The 16,827-nt window shown below is 45.3% G+C and overlaps 1 non-coding gene across 1 annotated transcript; it reads right to left on the reverse strand.

The window, feature by feature from the left end:
* Nucleotides 1-490: 490 nt before the first annotated feature.
* Nucleotides 491-562, reverse strand: TRNAG-GCC (transfer RNA glycine (anticodon GCC)). The gene has a single exon. It is a non-coding gene; the product is annotated as a tRNA-Gly (tRNA).
* Between the last annotated feature and the right edge of the window lie 16,265 nt (nt 563-16,827).

The following is a 16,827-nucleotide window of genomic DNA, read 5'->3' on the forward strand; positions in this document are numbered from 1 at the left end:
AAGCTCTTAAGCGTCAGGGCTACGCACCTGACGCAATTGGTGCTTATCGCACTCTTGCTATCAGGTAGAAAGCCTCAAGCCTACAATCGCGGCCATAAAGCGCACACGCCATACTAGCGCACAAGCCAGCCTTAGGGCCCCCAAGCTATAAGGCTAGCGCACAAGCCTTAGGGCATAACGCGCACACGCCCGCGTAAGCTAGCGCACAAGCCTACGTAATGGGGGCACTTGACGCCCCTTTACCTTGTTGCAATAGGGCACTCTAAGTGCCCGCTGGCTTTGAGCGAGCGCATCCGCGCTCCGCTCACTGGCTCCACTGCGATTCTCCTCATAAAAGAAAGTCAGAAATCACGGATGGTCTCCGGCCTCAGGCAACATATAACAGTACGGTACACACCAACCCAATCTCGATGAGAAAGAAAAGAAAAAGCCCGGAAAAGAACCGATGACTGACGCACTCTACTCGTTACCACTGAACGACGAAGCCTGGAGCGGAAGGAGGGACTTGAACCCTCAACCTCAGCCTTGGCAAGGCTATGCTCTACCATTAAGCTATTTCCGCCAGCTCCGGTAGTGGCGAAGCACTACTGAGCAATTCACGTTTCACTTGATACGGACTACTTCTGTTTTCCGCCGGACCACACTCTTGATCTCCGATCGAGCTACGAGCACGAGTAGGTAGGCGGCTAGGGGGGCGGCTGGGAAGGAAAGGAGGGGGGACCTTTCTTTTTGCTTCGCGCCAGATGATGATTAGTGGGTCAGGGGAGGTCTGTGTGTGCTCTTTCTCACTATCACTAAAGGGGCGGGCCAGGCTGGGCTGCCTTTTCAATCAATCTCCGGCCGCTCTGTGCCGCTCTTTGTGCGATAAGTAAGGAGTCTTGGTCTCGGCCAAAAAAGGTGAGCGCTTAAGGCATTATTAAGAGTAGGGGGCATCGCACAAGCCTACGTAAGAGGGGAACTTTAATCCCTTGTAGCGAGAGTGCCATAGGGGGCCCCAAGCTATAAGGCTAGCGCACAAGCCCCCAAGCCTACAATAGCAATAGGCGCTTTATAAGCTCTATTGCGACTTTGGGCTTGATACCTGATAGCAAGAGTGCGATAAGCACCAATTGCGTCAGGTGCGTAGCCCAAAGTAGCAAGAGGGCCGTAGGCGCGCAAGGGCGTGTGCGCTAGCAGGCTTCAAGCCTACGCTTTTTGGCCTATTCTTGCTGGGGCGTCATTTCATTCTCGTAACGGGAGTGAGTGCATCGCAAGACCAGACAAGTGGCTCCCTCGCCTCGCAGCGGCGGCATCTGTCTTTTAAGTAAAGTCATTTTAAAAGACGGCTCCTCTTATTCTACGATAATCCAAGCAGCAGCTCCACGAGTCTGCTCGGAACCAGTCGATTCCTGAGCCAGCAAGCCCCAGTGAGCGGAGCGCGGATGCGCTCGCTGCTGCATCTAGCGCACAAGCCTTAGGGCATCGCACACGCCCCTTGTAGTAAGAGGCGCCGTAGGCTCTCTTACTACAAGGGGCTGCGCACCTTGTATACAGAGGAGGCCTATTTGAGCCCTATTGCGTAAAGGGGGCGTGTGCGAGCGCGAGACGGCTTTGAGCGAGCGCATCCGCGCTCCGCTCACTGGCTTCTGAATGCAGAATGTATACAATTGATTGAGGAAACTTGGAATGAAACTCCCAGGAATTTGACCTGCCTACTGCTTTAACCGAAGACTTGTACTAGTAGCAGTAGCAATTCAACAACGACTAAAGGCTCCGCGGATCGAAGGAAATGGCATTACAAAACAAGCAGGAAACACGTGAATGGGAAAGGAAGATTGGAACAAGCAATTGAGAGAGAACCACATGCAGAACACATAGAGGACTATAGTATGTATAGAAGATTGGAAGCTCAGGCAAGTGAGTCGCTGCGCCTACAATCTCGACAGTTGTGGTTAAAAGGTTTTTCTTTTTTCCACGCATCTATTAAGAAACGCAGAATCCACACTTTCATCAATTGAAATGCCCAACAGGCCAGGTTCTGGTTCAGCATGAGGAGATAAGGAAAGAAGTTATGAAATTGTTCTCACACTTATCCATCTTCTCAAGCCAACAGCATATAGCTGCAGTCCATCAATGAAAAAGTCCCCGGGGCACAAACCAAATTCTTCAATCTGGTAACCGGTAGCTGTTCATAGTAAAAAGCTACTGGACCAGATGGATTCCAACTGAACTTCAACTTCGGAAGACAGTGCTGTGCTGGAACATAATTATTAAGGACGACCTCCATCTCCATATGGTAATTGAAGTCGAACAGGAGCAGAGCAAACCAGGTGCAATTCAATCCTTCTTCCTTGCAATGATTCCCAAAAAAGCAAAACCTCACTAGACCGAGGCCCATTGCTATGGGGACTACACTGTATAAGAGAATGACTAAGGTAATTGCCAATAGATTGAAAGACAGGCTGGCCCTATTGCTACAAGGGCGCCTTCCTAATCTCATTTGGATAGGCAGAGATATTGATGATTGTCCCAAGGAGGCTTACCACTCAGCTGATAGATCAGGTGAGCCAGCCATGATCACTAAACTCGCCAAACCCTGCGATAATGTTAATCATAGGTTTCTATATGCTTAAGGAAAATTTGATTTGCAGAGTAGGGTACTCTAGTGTATTTATATACAATGGATAGCACCAATGATCCATGGACGATCTGTGGGGTTCATAAAAGGAACCAAACAAAGGTCTGCGACAAGGCTGTCCCCTCTCTCCATATCTCTACTTACTGGCTGGTTGCAGAGACATGAAATCGACTGCTCAAACATAGCTTCCAAGAGGGAAAACAGCAGGGCATTCAGATCTCTCCAGGAACCATGGCACCACTTATCTCACAGTTTGCAGATGACACTGTAATAATAACAAAGCCAGATAGAGAGACTGTTCGAGGCTTCAAAACTTTATTTAATGTTTTCCTTTAAGCCCCGGGGGGAAAACAAGACTTTTGTATACTTTGGTCATGTTACAAACCCCAGACGACGACGGATACTAAGACAACTGGGATTCAAAGAAGGATTAACAGATGATCTATGGACTGACTTGGCTTGGTCCCATATACCGTCAATCTATAACTAGTTGGAAGGGGCGCAACGAAACCAGGAAAAAATGCAGTCAAAAGGAGTCATTCATGGCTTAGCCTCAGTGGCAGACAACTACTTATTAAACATGTCTTATCGGCTTATACCAATCACATGGCTACCATACTACTGGCACAAATTGGTTTTAGGAAGGCCATCGACAGACTCTGCCGTACTTGTGGAGGGGAAGGAACAAGCAGAGAAAAACGATGAAATAGAATCTTGTCGTTGGTAGCCCAACCCAAGGAAGACGGGGGATTGGGTATACAACCGTTTGGTAATTACAACAGAGCGTTGAACGGCATGGAAATGGCTAGCATAGGATGAAGTTGGATGGAAACTCAAAAAAGAAAAAAGGGCTCTCGGCCGGAATCGCCCCATAGAGTCTCATACACTTATAGCTACGGCTTAGCAGCCTTCGCTTCCCGCCGCCTCGTTCCGTGCGTAAGCACTCCACTCGCTCTATTGAATATGCTCGTTCCTGAACGGAACTCTCTATTTCATATGTTTGTAGCTCGTGGAGTTCTCACAACTATACTCAAAGGGCTATCCTTTAAGGGCTCGTTCCGTGCTTATGAGCGAGTGGAGTCGCACTCCACTCGCTGCCTACTCTACTCGTCACCACGGGGTTCCCATCTACTGATCCCAATGAAACGATTTAAGCTCAACATCTATCTATCTGAAATAGAAGGTTGGGTTCGTTCGATGGGTCAACTAACATACGCATACTAAGAGTTTAATGGATGAAGATGTCCCCCTTCATCAATGAGAGAGACTTGGGGATGAAGATAGAAATCCCTAACATCTCGCTCTCGCCCCTATTCTCTCTTATAGGCCTCTCGGATCAATCGTCGAAAACCTACTGTTTGAGAAAGAGTAAAACGACCCCCTGTCACATTAATCTATTAATGAGAAATTTCATTAAATAGGGCCCTAATTTGTCCCTGCTCGAGAGAATGAAATGTGTCCGAAGTACCTTCATCGAAAAAGTGTTTTGGGGCCTAGCAATGGAAAAAATGTAATGACCGTCAATGCAAGCAATCTCTGAAGGAAGATAGCTCTATCTTCTCTGGGGGAGGAATGAATAGGTAGATCAATAAGTAGAGTGTTACCCGAACCCACTCACTGAACTATTCGCCAGTAGGTATGGGTAGGACTTATTCCGAGGCTCCCGACATACTCCTCAGTCGAGGGTGATTTTGAGTTTTCTTAGTTGTCAGCGAATGAAAGAAAACAAACTCTGCTCTGACTGAAAAAGGAAAAGAAAGATAGCTCAGGAAACAACCTAACGGAATAACTCCTTTGGCAGTATAAAACCAATAAAGCCATTGACAAGGCACTTTCTAACGCCCTCAGGGATAACACCTAAAGCAAAATACCCACAGTGCTCTCAATAAACGTCAGCCCTAAACGCGCGCGGAGCACGATAGAGAGGCCTAGAACGCACTAAAAGGCCTATGCAGAAGGGGACCAGAGGGCGGCGAAAACGCGCGTTTTTAGCCCGTTTAGCGCGGTCGGACCCGTGCTCAAACTCAAGCAAGCTCAAGACCGCTTTCGACGCTCTCAGCGGCCGGAGTCCCTACATACAAAGTGTAGCATTGCTTTCAAGATTTTTTTGGTGTGTGCGCTGGCTGCCCGCGAGCTGCAGAAGTCTAAGAGTGCCCGCGGGAATCCAAGTCAGCCAATCCCCTCAAGGGGGGCTTTCCTCTCAGTCGCCGAGGGCTCGCTACACAGGAACTTGCCAAAGGAAAATACTGTCAAAACTAGACCCCTCCTTACCTTACTCTCTAAAAAAGCCCTAAAAAGCCAAGGGCCAAGTCCCACCAGGCCGGTGCTGCATATGCACGCGACGGACACAAGAAGGCTGATTTCATAAACTAATGAATAATCCTATATTTGCGTGGTTAATGGAGGCACTACCTTACCTTGTAATTAATAATAAAGCAAGGGCTTCAAAGGGCGGCACCCTTTGTCGCCGGGCTTATTCTGCATTACAAAACGCAAAGAAAGGCCGGACGTCAGCAGAGAGCTAAAGACTCTAATGAGGTCCCATCATCCCAGTCAGTTCTCTGTCATTTCTTTGATGCAGTCAAAGTAAAAAAACATTTTAAAGTGACCATTAGCAGCGCGGCTGTGGTCCGGCATAACTCATACAGTATAGCGTCATGTTTAAATTGTTCGACCAGTTCGTCTCCAATAAACCAGTTTTCCACCATCCTTTCTTTAATCGAGGAAACAATGAAAACAGTAGTAGTCTTACTAGTGGTTCCACACCTCGTCGTCTGACCATGAGTCCCAGCGTCAAAAGGCGCTTTCCTAAAACCTGAAGTGCCACAGGAACCTCAACTAATCCATTTCCACTACTTTCACGACTTTCACGGCCGAAAAGATATTGGAAAAGCCCTTTTTCCAGACTAGAGGAAATTAACAGGGACTTTTTAAAAGGGCTAAATAAATAAAGGCTTTCCCTCCTTGGGCGGGACCCTTTCTCGCCCTTACGGAGTTTTTTCGAGTTACTCTCCGAAATGAAAGGTCGGGCAGGTTTCGAGTAGAGAGAGAGAAGGCCTAAACCAGTTCCGAGGGAAGGAGTTGTTCACCACAGCGGTTTCTTAAGCTCCAAGATCGTGTACGCTTTCCTATCCCAAACCGGGCCGAACCGGCCGGATCTATGCTTTTAATCTAGTCAAAGCTCTAGAAAATCTCATTTTGCTTACAGGCGGGCGGATTTTCGAGATTATATTATGCGGACCTCTGCTTTAGAGAATTCGGGGACGGAGCCTTATATTGTGGGGCATAACATGCTTCTTGCTCATGCGGCTGCTGTGAAACGCTACAAGGAGAAATACCAGGTATAGATTTAGCTTTTGAGAGACAAAACCGTTGCCAACTATTGTTTGGTTTGAACAGCATATGATCATGATCGACGGTGGTGATGTTTACTATTCTATAATCACAACCACTGGAAAGGATAAGAAATTTGTAACTTGCAAGAATGTTTACTATCCATCTTTCAAGACATGCACACATAAACAACCTTATTTGTCAAAATATTCGATCTGAGTATATCAACGTTACGGATGAATTGTCTTGGCAGGCCTCTCAAAAAGGCTCTATTGGAATAACCGTGGTGTCCCACAGGTTTGTGCCCTTCTCTGCATCGACGTCCAACAGTGATGCAGCTCAACGAGCTATCGACTTCATGTATGGATGGTGAGTCAAGCAAAATGAGAATCACTAGCCATGAGATCAAGGCACCGTTGCTCAATTTACTTAGTTAACAATTATTGCTTAATTGTTCGTTGGGGCTTGTGCGGGTTCATGGACCCATTAATCCATGGTGAATATCCACTTACCATGAGATCCCACGTTGGAGATCGGCTACCGAAATTCACCAAAGAACAGTCTCATATGGTTTTGGGCTCATTCGATTTCATCGGAGTAAATTACTACACAAAAATTATGCAACCGATGTTCCTTCGCCAAATAGTGTTAATGTCAGCTACACAACCGATTCCCGTTGCAATCTCACGGGTAATTCAAATAAACTCAAAAATCTCAGTTGATAGACTTCTACAGAAATGTTCTTTGCCCCCATCTTTGATTTTCCACATGCCACAGCCTGACTATTTTCTCCTATTATTGCTAGAGACCAGCGACCTCCTGAATTCATTTCGGGGCTGCTGACTCCAACGGGTTGTTGATAATAAAATCAAGGGTGCAAATAGAGTTAATATAGGTTTTATATCTACTAGTATACACGTATAACTGAGCAATTCTTCTTTGACAGTGGAGCGTAATGGGAATCACCATTGGCCCTCAGGTAAGAGTTTAGTTTCTTGACTTTGATAGGCTCTGGAAATCAAAAGTGAAATGAAAGAGAGGGCATTAGCTGTACAGATTATACTGCAAATATCTGGTGCATGGTCTTGAGGCTCTGACCCTCTCTATAGATGGTGGACCCCACTTATCATCACCAGTTTATGGTCATCAAACAGTTGCTTCTACCAAGTGCAACTGTCTAAGTTGTAGACATCTCGTATGCATGCAAGATATGTAGCTATATGCATTTGTTGTGTGGATGTATATAGACAGAAAATTTGTGGAATACATACACGCAACCTTGTGTTATCTCATAAAAAATTGCATGCAGGCTACTTCAAGTTGGCTCTATGTCTACCCACGAGGAATAAAAAAAGCAAAATTCTGTAGTTTTTCTTTGCTCTGAATTTGATGATTGCAGATGCCTTAATAGTAAACGGGCGTTAGCACAGCAAGCTGGCGGCCAGCTCTGGCCTTAAGCTTGCCGCGCCTACCGCCCCTTTTGCTATAAGGGCAGCTCACGCGGGTCTCAGAGGATCGCATGCGCCTCGATCGAAATTCTCATTCGCCCCAGAACCGGCCAACTTAGACCTGGCGAAGATACCTGCCATGAGGAAAGGTCTGCGATTTTCGCAGGTTTTTTTGCAAGCTTTCAAAATGGAATAAGCTTTTAGACGAGACTATAAGGAAGGCATTCAAAAGCTATATGATTCGATGCCCAGAAGAAGTTTCGCCCGTTTATTTAAAAAATGCGAAGTATCTTCCAGATATATAAATACTTGGATTTCAAATATGCAAGCTGCTCATATATCCCGCTGCCCGGGACATAAACTCCACGAATGTCTAAAGCACCGGCCTATAGTTCTCGAGAAACTTGAATCAGCAAGGAAAGGACTTGCTCCTGAGCTTGAGCTATGCTTTCTTCCCGTTTTTTCTTGGAAGGCGAGGCGAGCGAAGTGAGAAAGAAGGAATCGTTGAACGACCGAGCTGAAGGTGGAGCCAAGACGAGTTAGCTCCTTTCTCTGAAAGACGAGATCCTCTTTCTGTACGAGGAGAACAACTTATTAGGGTTGGACCTGACCTGCCTACTTACAAAGCGTTAGAAGCCCTTTTAGAGGCCTTTTTCAAATCAGGAGTGTTCCCTAGCTCCCTAGCTTGATTCTTCCTTTGCTTCCGTCGCTCAGTGCATCCGCACCACCGCACTACCGCCCCTGAGAGACTTTCTGAAAAAACTGTCTATCTATCAATCACCCTTGCTCGGTTGCTCAGTGCTTCCGGGCTTCCGCACCAGGGGGCTTCCGCCTATCACACACTTTCTGTCTATCTATCTCTCTCTCTTGCTCGGTGTGCTCGTTACTCGGTAAGCTCGTCGTTACTCGTTTAGCTCGGTAAGCTCGGCAAGCAAGTAAGTAATTAGTCCTCTTCGTTTAGTTAGGAAAAAGCTTTTTATTTTACGAAAAAACAAAACAAAGAAAAGAAAATGAAAGAAAGAATGAAATGACAATGAATTACATTTCATTCTTTGTCAGACTTCTTTCTTTCTAAGATCAGATGTCTTCTTTCTTTCATTATCATTGATTCATTCATTTGCAAGGATGTCTTCTTTCTTGAATTAGAATTTCATTCATTTGCATTTCATTCTTTCATTCTCATTTCTTCAATTCTTTCTTTCATAAATTCTTTCTTTAATTTCTCTTTTTTGAAAGAATTTCTCTTTTCGTTATGGTAATGCAATGCAAGAGGTCGGAAATCAGGTTGTTTCTGATGATGAAAAGAGCTTTTATGTTATGGGTACACTTGTACTCCGGCTAATAAGGGAAAGGTTTTTTTTTTCAAATCAAAGTTTGACTCTGAATCCTTAGATCCTTAGCGCAAGCGCTAAGTAAGCAAGCTACCTTATGTAATAAAAAACCGAGGAAAAGAACGTCAAGTAGAAAGGAACAAGGTCTACGGCACGATCACTATATCTTTTCTTTTTCTTTATCTCTCCTCTATGGAAAGAGGGGATGATACGTGGTATACCTGATCGGGTCAACGAGACGTACGTAAGTCGACATAGCTCCATGTATATGTTCTTTGGAGCTAGAACCCATCAATTGAATGGAATGAAATAATGGTGAGCCTAGGGCAACGAACATGGCGGAAGAGTGTCTATACAAAGCCCTTCTCTTCTTCACTCTTTGAGGCAATGCACCCTTTGAATGGTACTTGATTCATAAAGAATGAATCTGTTGGTTAGAAGTTATACGGACTTTATAAAAAAGAAAAAAAGGAAATGCCACGCTCCGCGTGTCACGAGATATGGGGTGTTCTAATCGAAGGGTCATGCCTCTCGGGCTGACCTATGCACCAGCCAGCCTGTGTGGTGGCGAACACGCTGTGCTGTAAGCTAAGCTGTTCACCTTGTAGACGGAGATATAGAAAGTGTGCCGTGCGTGATTCATAAGATTCTATAGTGGCGCCAGTCTATTATTTCACTTAGCCCGCCTCTCCCATGACTTTCCGGGGACCAACCAACCCGGATCTGCCCTCGCAAGTCTCTCCGCATTTTGGGAGCAGAGCATGCAAAATCGAGCCAAAAAAATGAATTTCTGAAAGAATGAAATTCAATTCATTTCTTCAATTCTCATTCTGAAATAAAACAAAGAAAGAAAAAGAATGCCAAACGCTTGCTAAGTCACGTACGGCGGGCAGTGAAAACGCGAGATAAGGCTGCAAGTGCCCCCCTCTTACTACAAGCTGGCTCGCATCGCTTTGAGCGCTTCGCTCGCAGGCGTGAGCGCAGGAAACAAGCCTACGCTTTTTGGCCTATTCTTGCTGGATTCCCCTGCATGATCGGTAGGTCCGCTAGAAGTGCCTCAGCTAGTGAAGTAGTTGAGCCTCGAAAGCCTACTTACCAACCAAACTTGCGATCGTCGGTAGCCGCAGAACTCGTTTAGGTGGCTGTTCGCCTTTGGATCTTCACTTCAATAGTTGTCTAAGATAGCAGCGGCGGTAGATTGGGGAATGCTAATCTAATAGAGGAATTCTAATCTTTCCAGGAAAGCCTCTTCTTTCTGGTCTCCATCAAGTGGATTCTTCACCTGGACAAAGATAAGGAGAGGAAGAGATAGAATTCTGGAGAGAATTGATCGTATGCTAGTAAGTGAGGAGGCGCTGTCTTTTGTCAAGGTCAAACGTCAAGTGATTCCTAATTCTATATCTGACTTCCGCCCGGATTAATCAGTCTCCTACCCTTGGTCCTATCCCGTCCCGTTCAGATTAGAACGGAACTGGCTCATTCACCCCGAATGCAGGGAGCAATCAAACTCAAGCGCGAAAGCCGTAGCGCGTTTGGCATTCTTTTTCTTTCTTTTGAAATTCAATTTCATTCATTGTAATTTCATTCTTTGATTTTCGATACAGATAGGTACACTGAACACCAACCCAATCTCGACAATCAAAGTACAAGCAACGGGGTAAAATAGATTTAAAAAGAAGAAGAATTATACATATAATTCGTTCAAAAAGGAATTTAGAAATGAGAATTCAAGAAAGAAATGTAAAGAATTTCAGAAATTCTAATGAAAGAAATAAGACATCCTTGCAAATTCATTCATCAATTTAGAAAGATAATGAAAGAATGAAATGCAAATTCATTCATCAATGAGAATGAAAGAAAGAAGACATCTTAGCCAAGTAGAAAGAAAACATCTTGCGTTTTCAGGCTTGAAGCGAGCCAGAAAGCGCTCAAGCCTCCGCCTATGAAAAGCCGTTGCGCCCCTTTGATTTCAGTTCGGTCAGGCCGAAAGGGCCTATACCTATCTATTCACATTACCTGGACCCGTGGATTCAGGGTCTTCGGAAGCTTCGTCTCTACCTTGAGATTCGGCAAGTGACCTAGGTAAATGATTACTCTTCTACGGTCTCAGTCCGGAATGAGGCTTTAGCTGCTGCTTTGGATGCTGCTGCGGGAAATGCGACTTCGGAAGAAAAGAAATATCTTATTTCGAGAGAAACTAGAACTATGGGTTCAGGAAAAACCGAGCCCGAGAGCTTACTTGCAGCTTTAGTGCCCGCTTAGCTATTATTAGAATTATTCTCATAATTCATTCTAATTATAATAAAAAAAGAAAAAAGAGATTCCTTGGGATTGTTCTTGGGCTTGGCGAGGCATTCTTCGTGTTAGGGACTTCGCTACATGGTGTATCCGACATCTCATTGGAGATGGGTCCACCACTAATTTATGGTTCGACCCGTGGCTCCCGGTGGGCCGCCTTATTGATTCTTTTGGGGATAGATTACGCAATGATACCGCTTTGTCTAGTGTTGCGAAGGTCTCGGAAATTATTGAAGAAGGGCGGTGGGGAAGGTAGATAGCGAGCGAGTGGGTCAAGATGTGGGAGGACTTCACTGGCAAAGAGTGAGTTGCCGGGGTAGGGGAATGAGTTTCAACAGAATATGAAGGGAAAGGGAAGGAGAATTGAGCAAGCTTTGAAGGTCACAGGCTACACTTAGCTATTATTCTCAGATATCATTCATATTATAATGTTATGTTCTTTGCCCTACTGTTTGAAGTCTGGCTTTCTTCATAAGTCATCAAGGATCTTAGCCAAACGGTGACCGGCTTTCGCGAAAGCACTTTGGGCGCAGGTTTCTCGATCAACTAGCTTACTAAATGAAGAAAGACACTGTTATTATATACGAAATTAAGATAAGATAGAGAAGAAGAAGCACGAGTTGAACGGAGCGAGGAGCAGGAGCGCAGTGCGTGCCCGAGAGCAGTAGCAAGCATGAGCCCGAGAGCTTACTTGCAGCTTTAGTGCCCTATCGCGTATGCCCGTGAGCTTACTTGCAGCTTTAGTGCCCGCGAAGCTTTCGGGAAGAGGGGTAGTCTTGTGCGTAAGCATAGCAGATTGAGATCGAGGCTTAGAGATGTGGCACTCATCATAATGATTGAGAAAGGCAGGAGTCAGCCGCACAAAGGCTACTAGCTTGAAGAAGCGAAATGGTAAAGGTCCCTTCCCTCAGTTACTTCCTTGCCTTCCCTTACCCAGCTTGAAGTGAAGTTACTTGCTTCTCAAAGCGAAGCGAGCCAGCTTGACTCCATAGGGGGGCTTGTGCGCTTACTGCAGAGTAAAGGGGCTTGTGCGCTAGAAGTGTGCGTAGCTTGCTGGGGGTGGTCAGAGATGGATCGGGAACTAGCTCTTTGGATGGGGAAACGTGATGTCCCAATCATTGGATATAAGAAAGCGATCTAACCTGCGCTGAATGTTTGCTTCACCTTGCTTTTGGTCTAAGTATAGTCAGATCCACCCAGAGGAAGCTCAACCAGACTGGCCACCAGAATGAAGTCAGCAAACTCCTCCATGCTACAAAAAATGCCTTTTCTGCCACCCTTTTTTATCCGCAAGAAGAAGGGTCGTGTGAAATCCCCACCCACACACCAAGGGAGAGATTACAACTGACGCACGGATAGCAGTTCTTCCCATAAGAGTCTACGCCCAGCTGGAGAGGTGAGGGCAGAATAGCAGAGCAAATACGCGTATTAGTAGCATAGCAAAGCAAAAATGTGTTCCGTAACTCGCACTGCGCTAACGCCCTTATTAGAGTAAAGGCGAGGCGCTCATTCCTTTGCTTGTTTGGCTAAAATGACTTTTTGAACTTGCCTTGTTTTGAAATAGATATGAAAATCTGAATCTTTCAGAAGCTGGCATCGCTAGTTGACTCCTCCTCGTCGACAGCCAGCAGTTGCCGGCCTAGCCTTCCTTGCCTTCAGCCTAGCAGCCTTGTCTTAGCTAGCCCTTTCGGACTAGCAGACTTGCTTTCCTCGCCTTGCTCCGGTAGATATGCAAGAGCAGTGTGATTGCGGGCTCGGTTATCGAGTTTGCCTCCTCTCTCTTTACTCATCTTATGTTTCGATATTAGTTATTCAAGGACTGTCCCCTTCCTTTACGGTCTGTCTCCCCTCTCCAGCTCAATAACACAGCTAAACGCGCCAGCGCACTTAAATATAAGCTTAATTAACGCGCACATCTTTCTTTCTATCTCCTCTCCTTCCTGTGCTTCTTCCATTCCCCCCGTGTGGAAGTCTGTCTTTCTTCGCTGCTCCTGCTCGTCAAGTAGGCGCTTTCTGCTCCGCTGTTCCAGTTAAAGCGGAGGGTTGCTGCTCTAGTACTTGTGTGTTCTAATTGAATGGTTATTCAAGATTCCCTCCTCACTCACTAAAAGAACTGGATTTATGCTCTATCTTAGCTGCTCTAGTAACAGTTCTATCTGGGTGGGTTTTCGCTGTGAAAGTCAGATAAGAGTCTAGTTGCGAACCTGGAAGCCTGCTGATAAAGGAAAGAAAGGGCTTCTCTTATAGTTCGAGAAGATAGATTAAGAAATAAAGCAAACAAGCGCTAACATCAAAGCTTTAATAAGGAAGGGCTGGAGTCGACTTCACTCTAGTAAGGAGAACGAGAACAGAACTGGATCTCTACTCTGCCTTTGCAGCTCATAAAGTCAGAATAGTTGCCAACCGGCGTACTCCTATAAAACAAGTAAAAGGAGCCGTCTCAGTATTGAAAAAAGCACTTGAGCCCAGGGTTTCCGCCCCTTACAGCTGTGTTCTTATTTCTCTTTCTCTCCGCCGCCTTCTTTGTTCTCTCCTTTGCCGCTCCTCAGCGCTTTTCAGCTAAAGTGTTAGGCTGTAGTCAAGAGAAAATCACTGCAGCTCTGGGCTTCTATCGGTTAGCAAGTAATCTGCCCTTCCCGCTCTTCCGGAAGTCAGTACTTTCCAGCATCAGATAGTAAAGGATAGAAAGAGAAAGAACCAGCGCACGCGCACTCAAATAAGAGCTCTATTAAGGAATGGCATGGGTCTTCTTCTATATGGGTGCTGAAATTCTCTCCCCTGACCTGACAGTAACATCACTAAACTATGTCTTAGCGGAAAGTCAGAATCACTAAACTCTTTCTGCTCTGCTCTAGTATTGGTACTAGAACTCCCACCAGCAAGCACCACACTAACAGCATAAAAGCTTCTTTAACAAAAACAAAGGGCAGCTGCTAGGCTAGAATGAGTCTTATTCTTTATCTTGCTCTCCCGGTTATGAAATTCCCTTCCCGTAAAGTGGCTCTAGTCAAGAGTCAAGTCAAGAGAAATTCTCTTCCCGGATCTATCCCTTCTTTCTTGCGCTCGCCCTATTAGATAAAAGATTCGACTTCTTCCCCTTTGCTGCTCTTCAGCGCTTATCAGCTAATGTATTATTCCTTTCCATTGTTCTTATCTCTACTTTTAGTACAGATTCCTTCGCTTTTAGTGCTACTAGAGCTAGAGTCAACTTCTCTTCTGATTTTTTCTTATGGATGGAGTAGTCTTCCCTTCCCGGGGATCTCCCTGTACTAGATAAAAGAGAAATTCTTTCCCGCGGTTGTGAAATTAGATTGCTCACTGAAACGCTTTCCAGCCCAGCCCTTCAAGTACTAAACTAAATAGGGGCGCTAGAAGTACGCTTTCACTTGATCTAGATTAACGCTAACGAGTAGACTGTTTTCTTCTCTCCTTTGCTGCTCTGAAAGCAATTGGAAGCGCAAGCACGAAGCTCTTCTAAAAGCGCGGTACCAGTACCAATACCAACACTAAGATAAGAGCTCTTTTGAGGAACACACACTGCTAAACTTATCGCAAGCAACGGCGGAAAAGCAGCGAGCCTCTATAGGCTTAATTGAAGCTGCCCGGGCTAATAATCTAAGCTCTTAGTTCCAGCGGGTTTAAACCTTATCTTGGTTGTTAAAGGACACTGCTCTCTCTTTCTTGTTCTTTCCCCCATACGGTAATTATCTTTCTTATTTCAGATTCCCTCCTTACCAAAACTTGAGATATCCATCCGGGTATTCCTTCCTTACTAATAGAACTGTATCTCCCTCTGCCTGCGCTGATAAAAGCACTTTATCTTCGCGGCTATCGGTTTGTTTTCTTCTTTCCTGCCCGTACTGCTGTGTTGTATCGGTTCCCTTCCTGTGGAACTGGAGTAGACTTCTTTCCTACGCGTACTGTGGTTCAAGTAAGCTTTGTCTGCGCTGCTCTTCCAGTAAGCGCCTCTCAAAGTAAGCCTATCTCTGATAATAAAGTAAGAGAAAGCAAGCACTAAACTCAAACCAGAATTAAGGAAAGGGCATAAGCTAAGCACTCAAAGAAAACCTGCTTTCAGGAGTGGGAACAGCACCAGATTCGACTTCTTTCTTTCCTAGTCAATAGAAAAGAACTTGATCTCACCGGACTCTGCATTTAGTCGACTTATTTCGCACTGCGCCAGCGCACTAAACTCAAAGCTTATGGCAGCAGCTAGAGTCACTCCAGTATTCATAAAAGAAAGAAGTGCCCTAAATTAGTTCTTTTCTCGCGCTTCTGCACTCGATATAGGTTCCTTTCCTCCCCTAGAACCTAAAACGGGATCTTACCCTACAAGAACCCGCGTACTGCAATGAGTAGACAGTGACAGCTATCACAGTTAAAAAAGAGTATTCACAGGTTCAGTTATGGGATATGGAAATTCTCTTACCTGAAAGTGGATCTAGCCTTGAGACATTATCTGCCCGGCTGGTTAAGTAAGAAACTCTCTTCCCCAGTAGGCTATCCCCTTATCTGCCTGCTTCTGTCGGCTATCGGCAAAGGAATGAGATTCCCATTCCCCTCACGCGCTTCTTCCCTGACTGCTACTGCTAGTCCAGAGATAAGAAATTAGGCTACCGTACATACAGAAAGAAGAACTTTCGTGCGCTCTCCTTGAGAAAGGAAATTATTCAGGCCTATCGGTTCGGTTAAGGAATTAGGTGCCCCTGTCGTCTTTCTTTCAGGTTAGGCGGATGCCCTGTAAGAGGTTGGTTCTACTGTGGTGTCTTGCTTAAGAAAAGAAGTCCCGGTAAAATATATCCATTATGAATTATATACACCCGGATCTTACCTTTCGATTCGAAAAGGGAGCTACCTCGCAGGCAGTACCTTACCCGCTAGCTTAGTTAGAGAAAAGAAAAGTATCCCCCAGCCATAGGCTCAGAAAAGAGATTCCCTTACCCAGTTGTGCGTTAAGCGATTTCCATTCCAGCAGGTACAGGTACAAGAGAAATAAAGAATATTCCCCTCCCGAAGATCAGTCGGCTATCAAATTCCCTGGGTTGGCTATCCAGTTTTCGTCCTTTACCCGGTATGGGTTGACAAATTAGGCTACCCTCCTGTGGTACACAGCTGTTAGCGGTAAAGAACGCCGCCTCCCTTGGGACAGAAGAAAGGGAAAGACGAATCCGGTTCTGTTCTATCGATAAAGGAATTTGATTCCACTACCTTTGATACGTGGGCGATCAAGTAAGATGCCTGCTTCTTTCTGTTGGCTCTGGGTCTTAGGGAATTCTCTTCCACTCCCGTCTATCCTCTTTTCTTACCGAGCGGGAAAGGGTTTTAAGAAAGACGATTCCTGGTACAGAGAAAAGAACTATATCTGCTCTTGCGGTACGTCTTGTCTTGATCAATTTACTCTCCTACCTAAATAATATATATAATTATATATTATAGCGCTTATGCACTCGAAACGAAATAGGTTCTTATTGGGAGAGCCCGCGTACTGCACAGTACTTTAGTTGACAGTGACAGCTATCTGAGTCAGATTAGAAATTAGTATCCCTGGGTTCATCGGTTAAGAAAAGAAATTCGCTACCCCTACCCTCTTTCTTCCCTTTAGGTTAGGCAGATGCCCCTACAGGGGAATTGAGACAAGAGATATTAGATTACCGCCTAGCGGTTCAGCTGTGGGTTAAGCTAAGCAATTATACGCTCCTACCGCGGATCCATCAGTAAAGAAAGAATCTGCCCGGCGGGTTAAGTAAAGTCAGAAATAAGATTACCGGTTCTACCGGTAAAGAAAAGAACGCAGGTGTCC

This window comes from Aristolochia californica, unplaced genomic scaffold (assembly GCF_029961685.1).
Source record: "Aristolochia californica isolate CCGP_79_NKW_82.1479 unplaced genomic scaffold, dmAriCali1.0.hap1 SCAF_197, whole genome shotgun sequence".
NCBI lineage: Eukaryota > Viridiplantae > Streptophyta > Magnoliopsida > Piperales > Aristolochiaceae > Aristolochia > Aristolochia californica.